General features: G+C 47.8%; 1 non-coding gene across 1 annotated transcript; it reads right to left on the bottom strand.

Annotated features, from left to right (window-relative positions):
• Nucleotides 1–10247: 10247 nt before the first annotated feature.
• Nucleotides 10248–10320, bottom strand: TRNAE-CUC (transfer RNA glutamic acid (anticodon CUC)). The gene has a single exon. It is a non-coding gene; the product is annotated as a tRNA-Glu (tRNA).
• Nucleotides 10321–23819: the final 13499 nt, after the last annotated feature.

Raw genomic sequence — 23819 nt, 5'->3', positions numbered from 1 at the left:
TGGATGATTTTTACATTTTTAATGGTTAAAGAAATAAGAATATTTTGTGACACCTGAAAATGATATAAAATTCACATTTCAGTAGCCACAAAAAACAAGGTTTATTGAAACACTGGTAGGGGCATTCAATTAAGCATTCTCTGCATCTGCTTTTATGCTGCAATTGCGGAGTTGAGTGGTTGTGTATTTTCATAGAGACCGTCTAGTCTGAAATGCCTAAAATGCTTACCCTCTGGCCCTTTATTTCTGTGGTGCGGAATGACCTAGAGATGGAGTAGTTGACTGCTCAGGTATGTGCATCTGTCTTCAGCCCTTCTGGATGTGAAATTGCTCTCCAAAGTGAGAGAAACAGGGAGTGCTCAAATTTCCTGTAAACTTTTCTATTTTAATAGCCAGACTCTTTCTTTAAATGAAGGCACTTTTTGAAAAGGCCCCTCAAAAGACACCGCGTAGTCAGTGATGTTGCTGCACAACAAACAACTGTGACATTTCAGTGAGTTACAGTAAGCATTCTTTCTGGGCTTTTGGGCTGTGTGTTAGCTAGGGTTTGGTTGATCTGCATTGGGCTGACCCTGGCTTGGCTCCAAGCACTGGGGTGGGTCCTGGTCTTCTCCACGTGCCTCTTGTCCACCTCGGACTTGTGGCTAACTGAGGCAATTTTTCTTCTCATTGAAAAAGGCAGGAATTCTAGAGGGTAGGACCAAGGCTTTGTGCATTATATGTTAAGTCACTTCAGTTGTGTCCTACTCTTTGCAACCCCATGGACCATAGCCCACTAGAGTCCTCTGTCCTTGGGATTCTCCAGGCAAAAATACTGGAACGGCTAGCCATCCCCTTCTCCAGGAGATCTTCCCAACCCAGGAACTGAACCCAGGTCTTCTGCATTGCAGGCAGATTCTTTACCATCTGAGCCACCAGGGAAGCCCGACAAGCACGGAAGAGAGTGTTATTTTAACCCCACGTTGTGAATGAGGAAACTGGAGTTGAGGGTTAACTAACTTGCCCAAGGTTCCAAGGTAGTTAAGTGCTGGAATTTGGGTTTAAGCTTCAAACCCAGGCCATCTAACTCCAGAGCTGTTGGCTTAATCTTTCCACCATGCTACCCAGTTAGACTTTTAAAGAATCTCTACATTATGATCATTGCATCAGAAATTTTTCCTTCTCATGGCTGGTGGAGGAGGAATCTCTGACATCGTTACATCAGGGCCACATCTGAGTCTGCATTCTTTCCATGTTCCATTCCGAGAGACTGGGCGTAGAGAAGACGCTTCCGGCTGCACCTGAATGCAGGCAAAGCCAGATGATAAGATAACAAACAGCCCCAGTTTGTGCTGTGACTCAGCCCCCACCAGCTGGATTGCAGCAACCCCAGCTCCTTGCCTGCCTCTGACTCAGATGCAGGACATCCTTGTCCCATGGAACATCTGGCTCCCAAGTCCTGAGCCTCCAGGCAAAGGGATGGTGGTTCCTCTCATTACCAGTTTTTCACTGTGATCTCAGCAGTTCCTTTGCGGCAGGCAGCCTGCTTGTTGTTTCTAGAACTGAGCCAAACCCAGCCCCCCCCGACCCAGCCTCCCTACCTCTTTGCTTTCCCACTGGGTGCATGAGGAGCCCACGCAGGGAAGGAAGAATGCCCAACTGATGGGCCAGGTCATACCCCATCACACGCTGGCTAGGTTGCTGTACATGGTTTTAAGTCCCCTGCAGACCAAGGCCAAGAAACGAGGTCCAGCCTCCTCTGCCTTTCTCAGGTCACATGAGGGACAAGCCCACAGGGCATCCATCGCAGCCCCTCTTGCTTTGTCAGTGGCCACTTTTACCCCTCCCAGGCCCTGTCCCCAGAGCTCAATCAGCAGATCCATCTCCACACTCTATGTTTTCCATTAGATTTCCCCCACAATAGTCTCATCCTTGGGCTTCCCAGGTGGCACTAGCAGTAAAGAAACTGCCAATGCTAGAGATGGAAGAGACGCAGGTATGATCCCTGAGTCGGGAAGATCCCCTGGAGGAAGGCACAGCAGCCCACTCCAGTATTCTTGCCTGGAGAATCCCGTGGACAGAAGAGCCTTGCGGGCTACAGTTCACGGGGTCACAAAGAGTCGGACACGACTGAAGCGACTAAGCACGCACCCATGCATTCTCATCCTTTACAACCTGGCAGTGTTCGCCCTTTTGTTCTTGATGCCCAGTGAAAATTCGTGATTCAGGAAATCACCAAGGAGTCCTTAGGCAGGCAGCAGTATCCTCTCATCCTCACAGGGAAGGATGTGGTGGGGGCAAGAAGGAGGTGCGTGGACTTGGTCTCTTTAGACGCTTTGTTGTGTGTTCATTGATGCTGCAAATGCTTATTAAGCACATATTGGGTACCAGTGTCTGGGTCAGGGCCTGAGAAGATGGTGAGAAATGAGAAGGTAAGGCTGGATACCCGTTCCCTTTTCTATTTGCTTGCTGGTGAGGTCTTGCCACAGAGGGATAGATTTTTCAGCACTGACTTCTGTACACGTAGCTCTGACTGGTTGCTCAGACTGCCCCCGATGAACCCTCCTCCCCTCCCCCCACTCCCCTCCCCAGCGCATCATTCCTGACATTTGTTTCTTTCACACTTGAGCTTGCTTTCCCTTTTTGAACTTAACCCCTTGAGTCCCGAGGGGGGCGCCTTCTCCTGAGGCCAGCCCTGGAGCCAAAATCTTCTTCCTACTCACCCCTGCCCTGAGCTCTGCTCTGGCTTATTCTCACCCCCTTGCCCTAGACTCAGAGGAACCGGGTACTTTGAAAGGACAAGCATTGCATTTAAGGCTGAGTGCTGATAATACAATTAGACTAAGGCTTCTGGAATAGCTCCATTGCCTTCTTCTACAGTACATTGACTTCCTTTGCAGAGAACGCTGAATGATGACTAAAAGCCAGCTTCCCTGGAGAAAGGGTGGATTAACCAGGAGAAGAGCGCATTTCCACTTCTTTTTTCAGAATGTTGAAGGAAACAGAATTGGACTGTTACCGTCCACTTCTGCCTCCTCTACCTTCCTTTCTATTTCTTCTGCGAAGCCTGAGTCTCTCCATCCTCCGAGCAGTAGGAAAGCGCACCTGGGAGCTCACCAATGTGCTGTGCAATCCCGTGAACTCGCTGCCTGTGTGCAGGACACATTCACGCAGTGTGGATTCTGAGCTCGGCCACCGTATGTGCGAGAGCCTTAGCAGGATGCTAGCAATCTGGGTTTTAGATCCAGTGGAGTGGCTCAGATTCTGATCATTCCCTGGGGTTGCATCTCCTTGTGTTTTGAATGATTGATTTTAGATATTTAACCTGAAAACTTGGCATTTCAGAATGTTAGTTCTCTGCATAGCTTAACTTATCTACGTCCTTGTTGACCTTTAGTTAGTAAAGAATGGTCTTGGCTTCACCATGGGACATATTCTGTATTACAGAGTTGCTTTTTTTGCTGAGGCTCAGGGTTGAATGACACCTGCCCTGCTTTAAGCAATTGGGAGCAGCGATCTTCACTTCCTTTGACTCACACATTCCTCAGCAGTTGAGGGAGGGAGAAGATGCTGGGGTTTTAGAAAAACACAAGTTGGGAATTCCCTGGTGGTTAGGACGGGGCTTTCTCACTTCTGGGGCCTAGGTTCGATCGCTGGTCAGGGAAGTAAGATCCTTGTAAGCCATGTGGTATGGCCAAAACCACCACCTCCCCCCAAAAAAGACAAAAAAATACAAGTTGATATGCTCCATTCATCAGATCCTCATCTTGAGAAAACACCCAATGTTTACTTCGTCATGTGTGTTTATATATTTCTTTTTCTTTCTCTGTCTGTGTGTAGGCAGGCGGTGGGTAGCACGGTCCATCAAACATTTTTGTCTTGGAACCACAAGGGGCTTTGTGATTTCTCATGAAAATCTTACGTTAAGAATACAGCTGAGCCTAGGCAGGCAGTACATTGACTGGTACCCATCTGTGGTCTTTAGCATATCATAGCGATGAGCGCTAACAATTATGAAGCACTTACTGGATGCTTTCTCTCACTTGAAATTCACAAGACTCCTAATTGACTTGCAGTTTTCATCTCTATTGACAGGTTGCTGTGTAGGGAATGCAGAGGAGGGGTTTGATTTCGGGCCAGACTTGCATCAAAACTCTGTAATCCCCACTCCATATTGACTGGGCTGTTGGAATGATTCTCCCATTTAAAAATTTCCTGGTAAAAACATTTCTCCTTAGGATGCATCAGAGGCCCAAATGCAGGCTGTGTTAATCTCCAGTGCCCAAATTACCTCTACCTCGGCAAGCTGCCTGCAAAGCCTGAGATCCGTAGGGGCCTCTTGGGAAGTTCCAGAAAAAATGTGATTCTCTTGTTTCAAAGGTCCCACTGCTCTGGTGGCTGTTGAATGAGGACACTTTTGAGCAAATCACAGTTCCCTTGAACACTTCCCCCTTCTGATCCATTATGATTTTTTTTAAGACAAATATTTGCTAAGTGCCGACCGTACATAAGGTTATTTATTTCTTCTCAGACAATGAAGGAATGGTGAAGTAAAAATAATTATAGTGGAAGAAATGGAGGCAAGGATATTCTCTATTTTGCTTGCAGAGACCCAAAACACCGTAAGCAAAGTCAGTGGGTGGGTGACGCTGAAGCATAGCTAGAGGATGGGGAGGGGCCCAGTCTTAGGAGGGGCCATTCAGATCATCAAACCAAACTGAACATCTTATTTTACAGATCAGGAAACAGAATTCAGCCTCGAGATGAGATGGCTTGTCCAGCATCACACAGAAGATAGGACCCAGAGTGTGTTCATGCATGTTAAGTCACTTCAGTCATGTCCAGCTTTTTGTGACCCCATGGACTGTAGCCCACGAGGCTCCTCTGTCCGTGGAATTCTCCAGGCAAGAACACTGGAGTAGGTTGCTGTGCCCTCCTCCAGGGGCCCCTTCTGACCCAAGGATAAAGCCGTGTTTCTTATGTCTCTTGGATTGGCAGGTGTGTTCTTTACCACTTTCACCACCTGGGAAGCCCAGGAGGTCCCAAGTGGCACCTCTCTATGCTGTACATCAGAGTTTCAACCTCAGCACTATGGATGTTTTGAGTGGAATAATTATTTGTTTTGGAGGGCTGTCCTGTACATTGAAGGATGTGTAGCAACATCCCTGGCTTCTACTCACTAGATGTCAGCAGCACGCCTCTCCCCACTTTGGGGTAACCAGAAATGTCATCAGTCATTGCGAAGTGTTCTCTGGGGGGTAAAATCAGCTCTAGCTGAGAGCCCTTTCAGACCCATTGAACAGCATGAACCTGGTGCTGAGTTTTCTCCTGGCAGTTTGGGAGGGAAACTGGCCTTGGGTCCAAGGGGAGAAAGTCTTTCCTCCCAATTCTACCATCCTAGTACCTTGGGGAGAGCTCTCTGGGGCCCCTGACCTGAGCCAAGAGAGGACAGCTCTCAGAGAGGCGGGGAAAGGGGTCAGAGGGTGCGCAGCAGGCAGCGAGGCCTTCTGAGAGTTGTATGTATTACTCCCCCATTTCACAGATGTTCAGAGGGTCAGCGGTGCCCCTAGAACCAAGGGTGGTTTCTCCTCCACATGCCATAGGGAGCCCCCCTACAGTATTCAGGTTGTGCGTGCTGAGCCGGAAAGCAGTAACATCAGAAGGCTCCTCTTGTGTGCTCTTTGTTAGTTACAGGAGGCATGTATTAATATGAAGCTGTGTTCTGGAAAGTTGGATCTGGTCTCGGCCCTGACTCTTACCTGACATGGGACCCAAAGCAATGTGCTTTGAGGATTTTTGTCCTCATGTTCATAAAATGAAGATATCAGACTAAACATGTAATGAGAAAACTGCCTACTGTCCCCATGGGCCTCCCCACACCCCCAACCTTGAGAATCAAACAGCTAATAAAGCTGTTTATGGGTCATATTTATTTTAATGAGCAATGAGAGTAGCTTTTTTTTGAGTTCTATGGAGGAATAGGGATATTCTTAAAACTCAGTTTAACCTGTTCATTTCACAAGAAAGATGTTACTAAAAATGAAATTTTTAGCTCCTGAAATATTAGCATTCAATATCTGGGCCTTTTAGGAGCAGCAACATGGAGGCAAGTTTCTAACTATTTATCTTAAAATTGCACTTTGAACCATAAGGCAAAATGAGTCAGGCCGCAGGGGGGCCTGGGTGTGGTCTCAGCAGTCTCTTGTGCTTAGTCGCTCAGTCGTGTCCAACTCTTTCTGACCCCATGGACTGTAACCCGCTAGGCTCCTCTGTCCACGGGGATTCTCCAGGCAAGAATACTGGAGTGGGTTGCCATGTCTCCTCCAGGGGATCTTCCCAATCCAGGGACGAACCTGGGTCTCCAACATTGCAGGTGGATTCTTTACCATATGACCCACCAGGGAAGCCCCAATAGTCTCCTGAAGTGAAGGGAAAGTCTCCCAGTCTGACTCTGAGTCTGACAGTCCATGGCATTCTCCAGGCCAGAATACTGGAGTGGGTAGCCTTTCCCTTCTCCAGGGGATCTTCCCAACCCAGGGATCAAAGCCAGGTCTCCCGCATTCCGGGTGGATTCTTTACCAGCTGAGCCACAGAGGAAGCCCAAGAATCCTGGAGTGGGTAGCCTGTCCCTTCTCCAGCGGATCTTCCCGACTCAGGAATTGAGCCAGGGTCTCCTGCATTGCACGTGGATTCTTTATTCACTGAGCTATGAGGGAAGCACAACAGTTTCTTCAGTGAAGTTGCTCAGTCGTGTCCGACTCTTTGCAATCCCACGGACTGTAGCCTACCAGGCTCCTCCATCCATGGAATTTTCCAGACAAGAGTACTGGAGTGGGTTGCCATTTCCTTCTCCAGGGGATCTTCCCGACCCAGGGATCTAACCCAGGTATCCCACACTGCGAGCAGACCCTTTACTGTCTGAGCCACCAGGGAAGGTAACAGTCTCTTAGGTCTGATATATAATATATGGTTTTGTGTGCAAGGAGAGCGCCTCCTAGTGTAAATCTTGAAGTTCCAACAAGACTGAATATTGTTCAGAGAGGGCTTTCCGGGTGGCTCAGTGGTAAAGAATCTGCCTGCCAATGCGGGAGATATAGGAGACGCGGGTTCGATCCCTGGGTTGGGAGGGCCCCCTGGAGAAGGAAATAGCAACCCACTCCAGTATTCTTGCCTGGGAAATTCCATGTTCAGAGGAGCCTGGAGGGCTACAGTCCACGGGATGGCAAAGAGTCAGATACGACTGAGTACGCATGCTCTTGCAGAAAAGGATGGAGGGGGCTGGGGACAAGATCAAAGTTGGTTTATTAAGAGAATAACCAGAGAAGTATGTTTTTGGGAAGCCTTTTGGACTGGCTTTGCAAAGGGCTTGGGTTTTGCTGTCAGACTTGGCTTCAAATCACTACTTCCAAGACTGTAGGCACTTGGATGAGTTATTTCCACTCCATTTTCTTTTTGTAAAACTGAGATGGTTAATACCCACCTCTCAGAATTTTTTTTTTTTTTGGAGTAAATGAAGGAAGCGGGAGTTGAGAGAGTGATTGAAGATGAAGTTGGAAAGATCAGGCTTGATCATGAAGAGTTTTTGTACTGTGCCAAAGAGTTTGAACCTGACTCAAAGAACAAGAGAGCCAATGGAAGCTTGTGAGCAAGAGAGTCAGGGTAGCGTTTATGAGTTGGAAATGTCAGGTTGGTTTATTTCTCTTCTTCAGTTCTTGTCTCATGGCAACAGAAATTTGGAGCAATGGACCAAAAGGTGTAGGACAACAGGCAAGTTACAGCTCAGTTCAGCTCAAGCAGACAGATCTTTTATTAGTCCAACACTCCCAGAGGAGTCCTCTTTATCCTTCCTATTGATTCCTCTTGGCTTCCCTCTTTTACACTTCCAGCTCTTCCTTTTGGTTATGCCCAGTGCAAAGTGGGGCTTGCACCCACCACCAATCAATGAAAGGAAATGCAAATAGGTGTATACTTAAGGCCAGTTGACAATATAAGTTATATAACAGCAAGTTGTCTTGTCTGTATCTTCCCATAATTCATTTGTTATAATTAGATGTAGAATATTCATGAGCCCTAAATGGGCTCCTAACCGCCTAACTGGCTAAGGTTACCTGGAGAAGCCCCTGTGGTCAGTTTGCATTCCCTGTGTGCCTAGGGCATATGTGCATGACTTGGAAAGTCTCTGTGGTTATTTTGTAGCATATTTGTGAGCTCTTCTGTGGGATGGAGTTCAGATATCTGCACGCATCCCTTTCAGCCAGGCCTTCCCTCATTGCTCCTGTGTAACTTCCTATCTAACAGAAAGATAATTGGTGACAGTGTAGACAAGGGGGCTTGAGACTCTGGTGGTTTTGATGGAGCTGGAATATATGGGAAAGAGATTTTGGAAGTAGCACTGACTTGCAGTTGATGCAATATTATGGTGGGTCTTGAGATGGGAGGGGACAGGGTGCAGTCGGAAATGGCAGTAAGCATATGTGGAGCTTTTGTTAAAACGCTTTCCCATAAGCCTTCTTACCTAATTCTGACAATAATTTTATGAGGAGATATTATAATTATCCTTCTCATTTTGTATGTAAGGAGTCTGATAGTCAGGGAGATTAAGTCAAAGGGTATACAGTTAGCAAGCGGCCAAATCAGAACGTTTCACCCAGGTCTTTGGTTCCGATTCTGTCTCTATCTCTCAGATCACACTGCATCTCAGGGTTTAGAGTGAAGTTACTGCAAAGAGAGGGGCAGTCTGGGTCCAGGGTTGGATGTGTGCTGGGGCCCCAGGTTGTACACTCTCCCTGGTTGCTAGGAATCTCTGATGATCAGAGTCCCCAGGTTGCTAGGCGACCTGGGTTGCTAAGAGCCTCAGTTTATTATAGGCCTTGGGTTGTCAGAAGCCTTGGGTTATTCAGGCTTTCAGTTTATGAAAAGCTTCATGGTTCTCAGAGACATCAGTCATCAGGGGCCCTGGGCGTCTAGGGCTCTTGGCTCTTAACATCGCCAGGTTGTGAGCCCACCCTGCTTGCTAGGAATCTCAGGATGTCAGAGGTCCCGGGTGTGTGGAGGCCTTCAGCTGTTGAAGTGCTGGTTTACTGGAAACCTCAGTTTTCAGCATCTCCGACTTGTGAGGTTACTAAAGATGTGGGCTCAGATTTTTAGGTCCATGGCTTCCCAAAGTCATGGGTCAACATGCAGCTTCCTCCCACCCATTCCTCCTCTTTCTCTTGACAGGGTCTCTGGAGCTTTCTCTTTTTCTCAAGTGCTTTATCACAGACAGCCTCATTCTGCTGCTGCAGCTGTGCTGACCTGATTTCTTCTACTCCCAGTTCTTCCCACTTAGGTACCAATTCCAAGAGCTTTGAGTAGAAATTTGTTACGGTCCCTAAATAAAGCAGATGTTGAAGCGCATTTGGGTTATGCTTACGTTCTCATCATTCACCCTCTAGCCAGTCAGCTTTAAATAATCTTAAATTAGACTTTGTGGAAAAGTCCAGGGTTGACTGCCCCTCATTTCCAATTACTTTATTAGATGAGTCAGAACAGTAAAACTTGCCTGTGCATATTTTTGTAAAAACATTTGATTATCAAACAGTAATTCTCAGAAAGTTGCAAGGATGGTAGAGATAGATCCCGGGGGCTCTTCATTCAGTTTCCCCCAGTGGTTACATCTTTACATATCCAAGTGTTTCAGCGCTAGTAGAGTAATTCTCTGCTTATCCAGAGATCTCGTGACTTCCATGAGGGCTAACACAGTGCAAACTTGGATGGGGAAAAGGCCTCTGATTGGTTAAAATAAGCTCCTGCTTTCCCTTTGCAATATCCTTACAGGACACAATATATAATTGGCCTTTTGTATCCATGGGCTTCCACCTGCCGTTGGTTAAATATGAAGATGCAAAACCCGTGGATATAGAAGGCCGACTGTACTAGGCCATTCACTATAGGGACTTGAGCATCCTTGGATTCTGGTATCCTGGGTTGGGGTGGGGAGGTGGTCCTGGAACCTAAACCCTACAGATATGGAGGGACCCACTTTTAGTATCCATCAGGACATTGCCATTGTGACAGGGTGTGTATGCGGTTCTGTGTCATTTTCTAACACATGCATTTGTGTAGCTACCACCTGAACGTGTCCCAGCACCACAAAATCTCCCTTGTGTCCTCTCTTTAGAGTTGAATGCTTTTCTGTCCCTCCCCAGCCAGTGTGGTTTTTAAAAAATATTTCTTTTTATGTATTTATTTGGCTGCACTGGGTCTTATTTGCAGCATGTGGGATCTAGTTCCCTGACCAGGAATTGAAGCTGGGCCCCCTGCACTGAGAGTGCAGGGTCTTAACCACTGGACCACCAGGGATGTCCACCAACCAGTGTGTTTCAAAATATGTAATCCTAACCCTTACTCACTGCCCCTGGGCATCTCACCCATTAATAGGTCAAGGAAATGCACGGATAAATATGTCCTTCTTGCTCTGAAAGAGCTCACAGACAGGGCTACAAGTCATGTTCACCATAAATTAGAGTGCAACATGGGAGTCCTGTGACTGAAAGAAACTCAAGGGACTGCAGCAAGAAAATAGACTGGAGGGTTCAGAAGGTGGAGAGTGCTGGAATTGACAGTTTCTGTGGAAGTTGCAATGCTGGACTGATTTTGAAGGATGGAATGGAGTTATTAGGTGCCCTGTGAGGAGAGATGCTGGAAGATCAGTTTGGGGAGGACTGGGTGGCTCAGCACTGTGGAAACCCGGAGCCGGGTATTGCATGGAGAGGGGTGTTGGGAGGAGGGGCTGGAGAAGTGGGGGAGAAGACAGTACGTGGAGGACCATCCGGCTGCTGAGTTAGTCCTGCAAGGGGCAGAGAAATCCATCACAAGATCTATAAATGGGGGCTGCTGTAGTCAGTTTTATCACTTCGATGTAGAGGGACCAGTTAGGGAATGATTGCAGTCCCAGATAAGGTAGCACCAGTCGGAGTGGTGGGAATAGACAGGGAGGGATCATTTCTGACCTCTGAAGGACATTGAGATGGGCAGAGGGGAGTATGACAGGGATGAGCAAGCACTTTTCCCAAAGGGATGTTTTCCCTTTCTCTTTGCTTTATATATATATATATATATACACACTTACTTATTTGGCTGCAGTGGGTCTAGCTGCAGCAAGTGGGATCTAGATCCCTCATGAGGGATGGAACTTGGGCCCCCTGCATCGGGAGCATGGAATCATAGCTCCTGGACCAGCAGGGAAGTCCTGGTTTTCCTTTCTCTTCAGTCTGTGTCGGTTTCCTTGAGAGCAAATCCCTAGGATATAAGTGCAGGAAGATGAATGCTAGTAGAGTAATTCCCTGCTTATCCAGAGATCTTGTCATTTCCACGAGGGCCCCCACAACACAGACTTGGATGGGGAAAAGGCCTCTGATGGATTCAAACAAGCTCCCACTTTCCCTTTGCAATATCCTTCAGGCCCTTCTGCTCAGAGCCTTTTCTGACAATTCAAGAGCAGTTCTCTAAAGGGTGTTTAGTTGGTTTCGTCTCCCCTCCGCGCAGATAACAATAACTGAAAACTACCTTTATTGGGTGTCTGCTTGGTGCCAGATTCTGTGTAGAATGCTTTGTCTGTTATCTCATTAATCCTCTCAATGATCCGCTGCGTGGCAGTTCTTTTTCACTTTACACGTGAGGATATTGAGGTTCAGCAAGGCTAACAAACCCACCAGTCACAAGCTAGTGGATTCTGTGACATGAGGACCAAATGTCTGGGTTCCCACTGGCCCAGCAGCCCAGGTCTGGCTGCCGTCAGTCAGCTGCCCTGGGCTGAGGAAGCCACTCGTCACAGGAGGGGAGGGAAGACTGTCAGCCAGTAGGGGCACCACTGCGAGGAAGGGAATCATGTGGGCTGATGAACCTGGCGACGGTTAAACGATCTTCTTCCAGCTTCACAGGAGGTGTGTATCAGTCAGGGTTCTCCAGAGAACAGAACACACAGGATGTGTATATATAAACACACATATGTGTGTTCATTCACTCAGTCACTTCCCACTCTTTGTGACCCCACAGACGGTAGCCCACCAGGCTCCTCTGTCCATGGGATTCTCCAGGCAGGACTACTGGAGTGGGGTGCCATTTCCTACTCCAGGGGATCTTCCTCACCCAGGGATTGAACCCATTTCCTGCATTGGCAGGCAGATTCTTTACCACTGAGCCTCCTGGGAAGCCCAGTAAATACACATATAGGGAACTATAAAAAGTTTGGTTAAACCAGTTGTTATATATATGTGTGTGTGTATATTTGGGATAAGGCTTATGCAGTAATGGAAGTGGGCAAGTTCCAAGATCTGTAGGGTGAGTTGGTAAGCTGGAGACCCAAGAGAATCAATGGGTGTCATTCCAGTCCAAAGGCTGGCAGACTTAAAACCCAAGAAGAGATGTTTCAGTTCTATTCCATAGGCAGGAAAAAAGCCAATGTCTCAGTTTGAATTGCAGTTTGGCAGGAGGAATTCCCTCTTATTTGGGGGAGGATTCACCTTTTTGATCTGTTCTGGCCTTCTACTGATTGGTTGAGGCCCACCTACATTAGGTAGGGCAATCTGCTTTACTCAATCACTCATTTAAATGTTAATTTCATCTAAGACACAGGATAGTGAATATATGGAGAAGGGTCATGGTAACCCACTCCAGTATTCTTGCCTGGAGAATTCAGTCGACAGAGGAGCCTGGCGAGCTATAGTCCATGCAGTTGCAAAGAGTCAGACATGACTGAGTAACTCACACACACACACACACACACACACACACACACACACAGTGAATATAGACAGAATATTATAATCTTTAAACTTGCTGAGAGACTAGACCTTAATTATTCCAGCTATTAATAAGAAATAATGATGTAATATGAGTGAGGTTCTAATTATGGCTATGATGATAATCATATCACAATACAGAAATGAATCAAATTAACACATTGCACACCTTAAACTTACACAACCTTGTATGTCAAATACAGTCCAGTTTAAAAAAATGTTAATCTCATCCAGAAACACCCTCACAGAAACACCCAGAGTAGTGTTTGACCAAGTAACTGGGTACCCTATGGCCCAGTCAAATTGCCACATGAAATGAACCATCACAAGGAGGAAGACAGATTAATAATGGAGACACAAAACTTAAAGAATATGATGGGGAGAGACTATGTAGTGTAGGGTTAATGACTTTATATGCCTCCCAACTCCTGATCACAGTGTCTTGAAATTACAGCCATGCATTGATCAATGATGAAAATAAGAGGAACACAACTTGTTGAGAAGAGGTTAGCTCTGGCTTCAATGTTCTGAGTTTGGAGTGAATCGAGTGAGCAGGTCTGTCTCTAGGGGCTCCAGGGTCTCCCTACTTGCAGGCAGAGGAGGATCCATTTCTTCATTGTCCAAAGGAACCTTTGCACACTCTTTTAAGTCCAGCCTCCTGATGGAGTTCTCTGAGCTGAGCTTCTTCTGAATCAACCATCTAGATGGTATGCATTCGTTTCTTCATTTCTTTCCATAGTATTTTTGATCTTGCTCTCAACAATGGAAAAATAGACAATTGAGACACAATGGGCATCTCCTAGTTTGCTAGGAGTGATGGAGAAAGAAGATACCGATGTAGGGACTTTCCTGGTGGTCCAGTGGCTAAGACTCTGTACTCCCTATGCAGGGAACCCAGGTTCTATCCCTGGTTGGGGAACTGGATCCCACATGGTGGAACTGAGAGTTTGCATGCCACAGTGAAGATCAAAGATCCTGCATGCCACAGATAAGACCTGGCACAGCTAAATAAATATAATAAAAATAAGATACTGATGTAATGTGATAGATGCTGAGATGGCACATTAGCATTGCTGGGTGTGCCAGGATGTAGGGGAGTCCTGACTCAGCAAGGAGTCCAGGGGAGGAAGTCAAGCTCCAGCGATGCTTTAAGGAGGACCAGCAGCTAGCAAGTTGGCTGGAATGGAACGGGTGTGTTTGATACAGAGAATAACGTATATAATATCATACAAGGCAAGGTTGCACAATATCGGCACACATTTAGGTAACTAAAGTTTGACTAGAAAAGTGGTTCCCACCACTGGTAGCACTTCAGAATCTCCTGGAAGGGTTAAAAAATACTAATGCCTGGGTCTTACCCCTAGAGATTTGGTTGCGGTTGGCCTAGGGTGGGGTCCAGGTGTTCATAATTTTTGTTTTTTTAAGTGCAGCTAGGACTGAGAACCGATAAAGGACAGAAATGGTATGGACCTAACAGAAGAAGAAGATATTAAGAAGAACTGTACAAAAAAGATCTTCACGACCAAGATAATCATGATGGTGTGATCACTCACCTAGAACCAGACATCCTGGAATGCAAAGTCAAGTGGGCCTTAGGAAGCATCACTATGAACAAAGCTAGTCGAGGTGATGGAATTCCAGTTGAGCTCTTTCAAATCCTGAGAGATGATGCTGTGAAAGTGCTGCACTCAATATGCCAGCAAATTTGGAAAACTCGGCAGGGGCCACAGGACTGGAAAAGGTCAGTTTTCATTCCAATCCCAAAGAAAGGCAATGCCAAAGAATGCTCAAACTACTGCACAATTGCACTCATCTCACACGCTAGTAAAGTAATGCTCAAAATTCTCCAAGCCAGGTTTCAGCAATACGTGAACTATGAACTTCCAGATATTCAAGCTGGTTTTAGAAAAGGCAGAGGAATCAGAGATCAAATTGCCAACATCCGCTGGATCATGGAAAAAGTAAGAGAGTTCCAGAAAAACATCTATATCTGCTTTATTGATTATGCCAAAGCCTTTGACTGTGTGGGTCACAATAAACTGTGGAAAATTCTGAGAGAGATGGGAGTACCAGACCACCTGACCTGCCTCTTGAGAAACCTATACACAGGTCAGGAAGCAACAGTTAGAACTGGACATGGAACAACAGATTGGTTCCAGATAGGAAAAGGAGTACATCAAGGCTGTATATTGTCACCCTGCTTATTTAACTTCTATGCAGAGTACATCATGAGAAACGCTGGGTTGGAAGAAGCACAAGCTGGACTCAAGATTGCTGGGAGGAATATCAATAACCTCAGATATGCAGATGACACCACCCTTATGGCAGAAAGTGAAGAGGAACTAAAAAGCCTCTTGATGAAAGTGAAAGAGGAGAGTGAAAAAGTTGGCTTAAAGCTCAACATTCAGAAAACGAAGATCATGGCATCGGTCCCATCACTTCATGGGAAATAGATGGGGAAACAGTGGAAACAGTGTCAGACTTTATTATTTTGGGCTCCAAAATCACTGCAGATGGTGACTGCAGCCATGAAATTGAAAGACGCTTACTCCTTGGAAGAAAACGTATGACCAAACTAGATAGTATATTCAAAAGCAGAGACGTTACTTTGCCAACAAAGGTCTGTCTATTCAAGGCTATGGTTTTTCCAGTAGTCATGTATGGATGTGAGAGTTGGACTGTGAAGAAAGCTGAGCACCGAAGAATTGATGCTTTGGAACTGTGGTGTTGGAGAAGACTCTTGAGAGTCCCTTGGACTGCAAGGAGATCCAACCAGTCCATTCTGAAGCAGATCAGCCCTGGGATGTCTTTGGAAGGAATGATGCTGAAGCTGAAACTCCAGTACTTTGGCCACCTCATGCAAAGAGTTGACGGCTTGGAAAAGACTCTGATGCTGGGAGGGATTGGGGGCAGGAGGAGAAGGGGACAACCCAGGATGAGATGGCTGGATGGCATCACGGACTCGATGGACGTGAGTCTGAGTGAACTCCAGGAGTTGGTGATGGACAGGGAGGCCTGGTGTGCTGTGATTCATGGGGTCGCAAAGAGTTGGACATGACTGAGCGACTGAACTGAACTGAACTGAGGCCTGAGAACCAAGAAAGTAAGCGATGCTTTTGTTGTTGTTGTTTAGTTGGTAAGTCCTGTCTGATTCTTTTGTGACCCTGTGGACTATAGCCCATCAGGCTCCTCTGTCCATGGGATTTTCCAGGTAAGAATACTGGCGTGTGTTGCCATTTCCTTTTCCAGGGGATCCTCCCAATCCAGGGATGGAACCCACATCTAATGCACTGGCAGGTGGCTCTTTACCATTGAGCCACCTGGGAAGTCCAAAAGATGCTTTAGGAGAACTTAAACCTGAAGGGAGCCAGCGGGGGAATCTCTGCTGGGATGTGGTCAAGAATCTGAGCTCGCTTTGGGGAAACCAGAAAGACTTGTCCTGAGCTCAGCAGAGAAATAAAGACCCACCAATCATCAACTAGGGCCTTGTCTGCCCTTATAACCTTTTTTTTTGAGCTGCTGTTTCTCATTCTCCATTTAAAAATAAAAGTCAAGTGGGAAATAACAAAGCATACAGTAAAATAAAAATAAGCTGAAAGATGACTCAATAAAAAGAAGTGATAAAATAATAAAAGTAGCCTGATACAGTAAAAAAAAAAAACCAAAAACCAAAAACCAAAAACACCCAAAACTCAACCGAACAGAATCACCACCCAGGGCCAGACAATGAAAGCAATAGCTAAGGTGTACTGATCCAAGTGGTGAGCGTGACAGTGAAGGAGGATTATTCCCATTTTACAGAGGAGAAAAATGACGCTTGGGGAGATTAAGTATCATGGTTCCAGGGGGTGGGGCAGGGTAATGACTCCATGTTATAGATGAGGAAATGGAGGTTAACTGGACAAGAATAAATAGCCAGTCAGGGGCAGACCAAGACACTCAGCTCAGGTTTTTCTAGCTCAAGTCCAGAGAACTTTCCCTTGGACAAAGGCCCAAGCCTTGGTGGTATATTGGCATCATCAGGGAAGCTTTTCAGAAATACTGATGCCAAAGAGACATTTCTTCGAAGAAGACATATAGATGGTCAACAGGCATGAAAAAATGTTCCACATCTCTAATCATTAGAGAAATGCAAATTAAAACCACGATCACACCTGTCAGGATGATTATCATACAAAAAGCGAAAGATAAATTTTGGCAAACACATGGAGAAATTGGAGCCCTTGTGTATTGTTGGTAGGACTGCAAAATGGTGAAGCTGCTGTGGAAAACAGTATCCTGAAAACACTAAAGATAGAACTACCGTATGGTCCGGCCACGCCGCTTCTGGATATTTATCCAAAAGAATTGAAATCAGGATCTCAAGGAGAGTTAGCACTCCTATGCTCATTGCAGCATTATCCACAAGTGCCACGGTGTGGAAACAAGCAAAATGTCCATCAGATGAGCAGATATTTAACATGTGGTATATACATCCAGTGGTATAACTATTCAGCCTTAAAAAGGAAGGCAGTCCTGCAGCATGTGACCACGTGGATGAGCCTTGAAGACATTGTGCTCAGTGAAACAAGCTGGTCACAGAAAGACCAATACTGTATGACCCCACGTATAGGAGGCATCTAAAAGAGTCAAGTTCATAGAATCAAAGAGTGGAACTGTGATGGCCAGGGGCTGGGAGAGAAGGGAACGGGGAGTCACTAATCTATGCTTTAGTTACATGAGATGAAGAAATTCTGAAGTTCTGTGCAACGCTGGGCCTACCATCAACAACACTGTACTAGACATTTAAAATGTGGGGGAGGGTAGACCTCATGTTAAGGGTTTCTACCACAATAAAATTAGAAAATACACAAGGAGATCCTGATGCAACCACAGGTCAGCCCCTCGATTCTGATCTGGTCCGTCTGTGGCTGGCGGGGAGGCACACAGGACGGACAGGAGCAGCTTGGCGTGGTTTTGGCTGTGCTCTGCTCTTAGGAGTAACTGACCCTGTGTCTCACGCACCTTTAGAGATATCTCCTGTCTTGCTCTTCCCTCCTCGAGAATTAAGGAAACAGAGAGGTTAAGTCCCTTTTACTGGGACACCCAGCTAGTAGTCACGGGCGCCTGTATTCATTCTCAGATCAGCCTGACTGCCAAGTCCATGCCCTTAAGGCTTTGAAGCAGGGGCCCCTGTGGGGCGTGGATGCGGTTGTCACATGCCCTTCCATTTCATTTCTCTGTCCTGCAAGCTTTAGGGTCGGCAGCATCACCTTTGTCCTGGGCTTGTCCACTGTCATCACGCAGATGGAGAAGGGGGCGGAGAAGAACAGGAGAAGAATGAAAGAGTGGAATGGTGAGGTCAGCTGCCTGGGAGACAATGGGCACCCGCCAGCATCAGCATTGCTGGGTAACCCCCAGGAGGGCCTGTTGGGAGGAGAGGAGCCATCCTTCAAAGTGTCATGCGTAGGGGCAGAAGTGGGCAAGAGGGGGTGAGCTTAGATACTCTGAACAGGTCTCCGGGCCCTGAAACTGAGGGGCTCGAGGTGGGAGTGCTGTCAAAGCCCAGTGGGTGAAGATGGTTCTGGAAGATGAGCTCACAGAACTGGGGAGTTCCAGAAGGCCCCGCGTCAGTTTCCCATCATTCCCTTCCAGCCGGGGGGGCCCCATCAGTATCATGGGGCGTGTCCTGGGCTGAAGCCGGGGTCGGGCCACCGCTGTTACTGCCACCGCGACTGCTGCGCCAGCTCTGGTGAGGACGACACGGTCAGTGAGCCGCCTTCCCCCTCCTCCTGCAGCCGTTAACCAGGGCCCTGGGCTGGTCTGACCACAGAGGGACGTGGGAAAACGAAGGTGGTGGTCAGAGACGATGAGGGGATACTGGGCTGGTGAGGATGGGGGCGCTGAGTTGAGAGAGAGAGAGAGGGGGGAGACCACACTGGCAGGTCTCTCGTCTTTGAATCACCAGACCTGACTCCTTCCAACTCTAGACCTGCTGGGGAAGGCTCAGGAAGAAGCTACTTTGAAATAACTCTTGCTACCGAAAAGGCAAAAACAGTCTCTGTATAACAGTCAGCTTAGTTTCTTCATCTATAAACTGGGGATAATAATCCTCCCCGCCCCTCGAATTGTTGTGAGGATTAGATGAGATTAAGTCAGAAAACAGCCAGAAAAGGGCCAGCACAGTGTGGGTCGCACTTTAAGAACTCAGAAGGGTGTCTGCCTCCCTCTCACCCCCGACACTTTGATGAAAAGGGCTTGTACGCTGAGCACATGACTTCAGTATACTTCAGTCTGGAGAAGGGCCCATTTGATCAGCCACTCCAGGCCGGCAACTCTGCTTGACTCTCAGGATAAGAAGAGAAGTAAGAGCGCCGTTGTTCTCTGGAAGCTCGCCTTGCAGTGGGGGAAGGCTGATGTCTCTTACAGGCTAGTGTGCAGAAACAGCGAGCTTTGGGAGTCTTGCGGGGGGCCGGGGGCTTCCTGGGGACATCTCACTGGGGAACTGACTTCTGATGTGACCTTTGAAATAGGAGAAAGAGTGATGGATGTAAAGGAAAGGGGTTCTCATTCAGATGGCAGGCCCATCATGAGCAAATGGCATGGCATTATTGTCATCCTTTAGTCGTTAAGTCGTGTCTGACTCTTTGGCGAGCCCATGGACTGTAGCCCACCAGGCTCCTCTGTCCGTGGGAATGCCCAGGCAAGAATATTGGAGTGAGTTGCCATTTCTTTCTCCAGGGGATCTTCCTGACCCAGGGATCAAACCCACATCTCCTGCTTGGCAGGCAGATTCTTTAACACTGAGCCACCTGGGAAGCCCTGACATGGCATTACTGGAGCTTAAAGTGTCGTGGGGAGAGGTCCGGAAGCCTGGGTCACCAGGGTCCTTGTGGACCACACTTGGGATCAGTGATGAAGGACACCAGCTACGGCTGTCCCCTGGCCAGGCTTTTTGTTTAAAACCCTCAGTCTGGTGAACGTGTGTAGAACAGTTTGGGAGAAGAGTCAGGACTAGCTGAAGGAGACCATCAGCACACCAGGAGGGTGGTCTGAACTAAGGGAAAGATGTTGCTCCTGGAGGGAAGGTGGCCTCACCAGCACTTCGGGACTGATGGGTTGCGGATGAGTGAAAGATGTCGTGATAGAGAGGAGTGAAGAATGACATTTATATCGCTAGTTTGAATAACCATAGGTTTAAGCCATAAAACATGATGAGTTTAAAGCCAAGAATGTTTCAAACCAAGAAGAGAAGACATAGAAAAGAGCTCTAAAACAGTGGGACCATGGGTTCTACTTTGGATGTGCTCAGCAGGAGGTGGAGACAGTCAGGAGGCAGTTAGCTGTGAGGTTGGCCGCTCTAGGGAAGGTGTAATAGAAGCCATCATCCTGCAGGGGGCAGTAGGTACAGGCACACTCAGGCATCCTGCAGCCTGCCAAGGTTTCCTTTGTTTTGTCTGTGCCGGGCCTCCTGTGGGCTTCCCTGGTGGTGCAGAGGTTAAGGCGTCTGCCTGCAATGTGGGAGACCTGGGTTCAATCCCTGGGTCGGGAAGATCCCCTGGAGAAGGAAATGGCAACCCACTCCAGTATTCCTGCCTGGAGAATCCCATGGACAGAGGAGCCTGGCGGGCTACAGTCCATGGGTCACAAAGAGTCGGACACGACTGAGCGACTTCACTTTCACTTTCTGTGGCATGTGGGGTCTCAGTTCCTGGACCAGGAAACAAACCTGTGCCCCTGTAGTGTGGAAGTACAGAGTCGTAACCACTGGACCACCAGGGAATTCACAAGAGTGTTTCCTGAAGTGGGAGCAAGGACAGCTCAAGGCAGAAATGCCTAGGAAGCGTATCAGCAATTAAGACCTGGGCAGCAGTGTGTTGCACAAGGGGAGTCCTAGGGAAGCATCATGGTAGCAGAGAAAGGCAGAGGTAAGAGTTTGAACCCGGTGGAGCGGGCAGCAGAATGCAAGGCTGCTGAGAGCTCCTGCGAGACAGGAGCCCACGAGGGTCCACTGCACCACTGGGCAGAACAGTGTCAGGCGAGAGGTCGCGATGGTGATGCCAAGTGCCACTGGGCTGAAAAACAATAGGAGGCAAGAAAATCATGGATTTTTGCGTAGATGTTTAAATGAGAAGAGAGGGACAGGTCAGTAGAGAGTGAGTCCAGGGAAGGTATTTTAGGAGCTGAAGACCTAAGCACGTCTGTGCCTGCAGAGGAAGGAGGAGCCGATGGAGAGGAGATGCTGGTGATGCTGAGAGAGGAGTGGCTGGTGGAATAAGGCTGAGAGATGGGGAAGGATGAAACGCAGAGCTTGGAGGAAAGATGGGTCCAGATCAGCGTAGAGGCACCTTCTCTGTAAGGACGGCTGAGGCTGTGGATGCCTTTGTGAATGGGGTGGGGTGAAGGCAGAAGGAAGGAGGACATCTCACAGGGGATGTTTTTCTCAGTGAGGCAGAAGGTGAGGTGGGACAGGGAAGGGAGGGGAACTTGAGGACGGTAACAAAGGTCCTAAGTACACTTTGAGCAAAACGGGAGAGAGAAAGCTGACCAAGACGAGCATCGGTACCTGTGCCAGCATCACTTTGTAACAGAAAGAACAACCAGCTGGGCTCTAGTGCAAAGAGCCCCGTTCTCTCTGTGCCTTTCTTTTCTCATTCATTCTTTCCACCGTCAGATGAGGCAGGTGTTATTAATTTCCTAATTTTATAGAGGAAGGAAATGAAGCTAGGAAAGTGTTCACATCAGAGGCGTAAAGCAAAGAGGTGGGCTTCCCGCTGAGACGAGGCTTGCTGCAAAGCATACCCTTGTCTTGTCTCCCTTGGGCTTGGGGCCACCTGTTTGCAGGGACACCCACTCCTGTGGCTGGGTTTCATTTCTGGAGTTTATGAAGGTGGAGGGCCAGTTGGCGGGGGGTGCGGAGGTCGTGAGAGACAGGTATGTCAGAGGTGGTCAGGGAGGGATAGAACGGGACTAGAAGGCTGCAGAGGTTGGGGGGATGTGGAATGATGACGGGATGCAGGGATGACGAGGCTGTGGGAGCCGGTCGCTGAGACAGAGTGGAGGTCAAACCAGGTGCAAATGCCCTTTGTGATATTGGGGGCTGACCGGCAGAGCCACTGATGAGAGGTGTGGAGGGCAAACTGAATGGGGTGAGACGAGCTTTGAGGGAGGCGGGGCTTTAGCAAGGAGATGGTTTAGAAGGAGTGGTGGGCACGGAGGAGAGTTTTCAGTACTGCCTGACCTGGGAGAAGGTCTGTGTGTGGGAGAGAGCAGCCTCCACTTGAGAGGCTGCAGGCTGGCAGTGCCTTAGGGGAAACCCTGTCTTCAGTTCAAGCCAGGAGGGGGAGGCTCACTGAAGAGAGCTTCGTGGCCGTGGGGCTGCAGGATCGATATGCACGGATGCTGCTGCTCAGCCGTCTCCTCTGGGAACATCTCTCTGTGTGTGTCTTCAGTTGCTCCATTGTGTCTGACTCGTTGTGGCCCCTTGGTCCACCAGATTCCTCTGCCCATGGAATTTTCCCAGTAAGAATACTGGAGTGGGTTGCCATTTCCTCCTCCAGGAGAGCTTCCTGATCTGGGGATAGGACCTGAGTCTCGTGTCTCCTATGTTGGCAGGCCGATTCTTTACCACCAGCACCACCTGGGAACATCTACTTATGGCCAAATCCCGGTGGGGCTTTGGAGTCACGTAAACTTTGGTTTCAGTCCAAACTCTGTCCCTTCTGGGATTTCCCTGGCAGTCCGGTGGTTAGGACTCTGAGTTTTCACTGCGGTGGTTCTGACTTCCATCCCTGGTTGGGGAACTAAGATCTGCAAACTTTGTCCCTTCTGAGTTGTGAAATCTTGGGCTTTAGGACTCAGTGATGCCTGGCATGTAATTTATTTTTGGCTGTGACACATGGTGTGTAGGATCTTAGTTTCCCGACCAGGGATCAGACTTGCTCCCTCTGTGTTGCAGTGTTAACCACTGGACTGCCAGGGAAGTCCCATGCCTGACATGTAGTATGGAGCTCGGAATATGTTTGTCTTCTCCCTGGTTTCCCTCCTCTTCTCTCAGCTTCTGGGACAGGAGGATACGAAGCAGGTTAGGAATGACCCAGCAATCCCACTCCTGGCTATATACCCTGATAAAACTATAATTGAAAAAGACACATGTACCCTGATGTTCATTGCAGCACTGTTTACAATAGCTATAACATGGAAGCAACCTAGATGTCCATCGACAGATGAACGGATGAAGAAATTGTGGTACATACATACAATGGAATATTACTCAGCCATAAAAAGGAATGAAATTGGGTCATTTGTAGTGATGTGGATGGACTTAGAGTCTGTCATATGGAGTGCAGTAAGTCAGAAAGAGAAAAATAAGCGTTGTATATTAAGGCATATATATGGAATTTATTATAGAAAACTGGAACTGATGAACCTATTTGCAAGGCAGGAATAGACATGCAGACAGAGAGAACAGACTTTGGACACAGCAAGGGAAGGAGGGGGTGGGATGAATTGAGAGAGTGACACTGGAACATATACATTGCTGCTGCTGCTGCTAAGTCACTTCAATCGTGTCCGACTCTGTGTGACCCCGTAGACGGCAGCCCACCAGGCTCCCCTGTCCCTGGGATTCTCCAGGCAAGAACACTGGAGTGGGTTGCCATTTCCTTCTCCAATGCATGAAAGTGAAAAGTGAAAGGGAAGTCGCTCAGTCATGTCCAACTCTTAGCGACCCCATGGACTGCAGCCCACCAGGCTCCTCCATCCATAGAATTTTCCAGGCAAGAGTACTGGAATGGGTTGCCATTGCCTTCTCCAGTTAACATGTGTATTAAATAAAGTAGACAGCTAGTGGGAACCTGCTATGTAGCACGTGGTGCTGTGGGATGACCTAGAGGGGTGGGGTGGGGTGTGAGGTGGGGGGAGGTTCAAGAGGGAGGAGATGTATGTATATTTATGACTGATTCATGTTGTTGTCTGGCAGAAGCGGGGCTTCCCAGGTGGTGCTAGCAGTAAAGAACCCACTTACCTGCCACTGCAGGAGACATAAAAGACGCAGGTTCGATCCCTGGAGAAGGAAAT

Source organism: Capricornis sumatraensis, chromosome 8, assembly GCF_032405125.1.
Source record: "Capricornis sumatraensis isolate serow.1 chromosome 8, serow.2, whole genome shotgun sequence".
Taxonomy (NCBI): Eukaryota; Metazoa; Chordata; class Mammalia; order Artiodactyla; family Bovidae; genus Capricornis; species Capricornis sumatraensis.
This window is presented reverse-complemented; position numbering and strand designations above follow the sequence as displayed.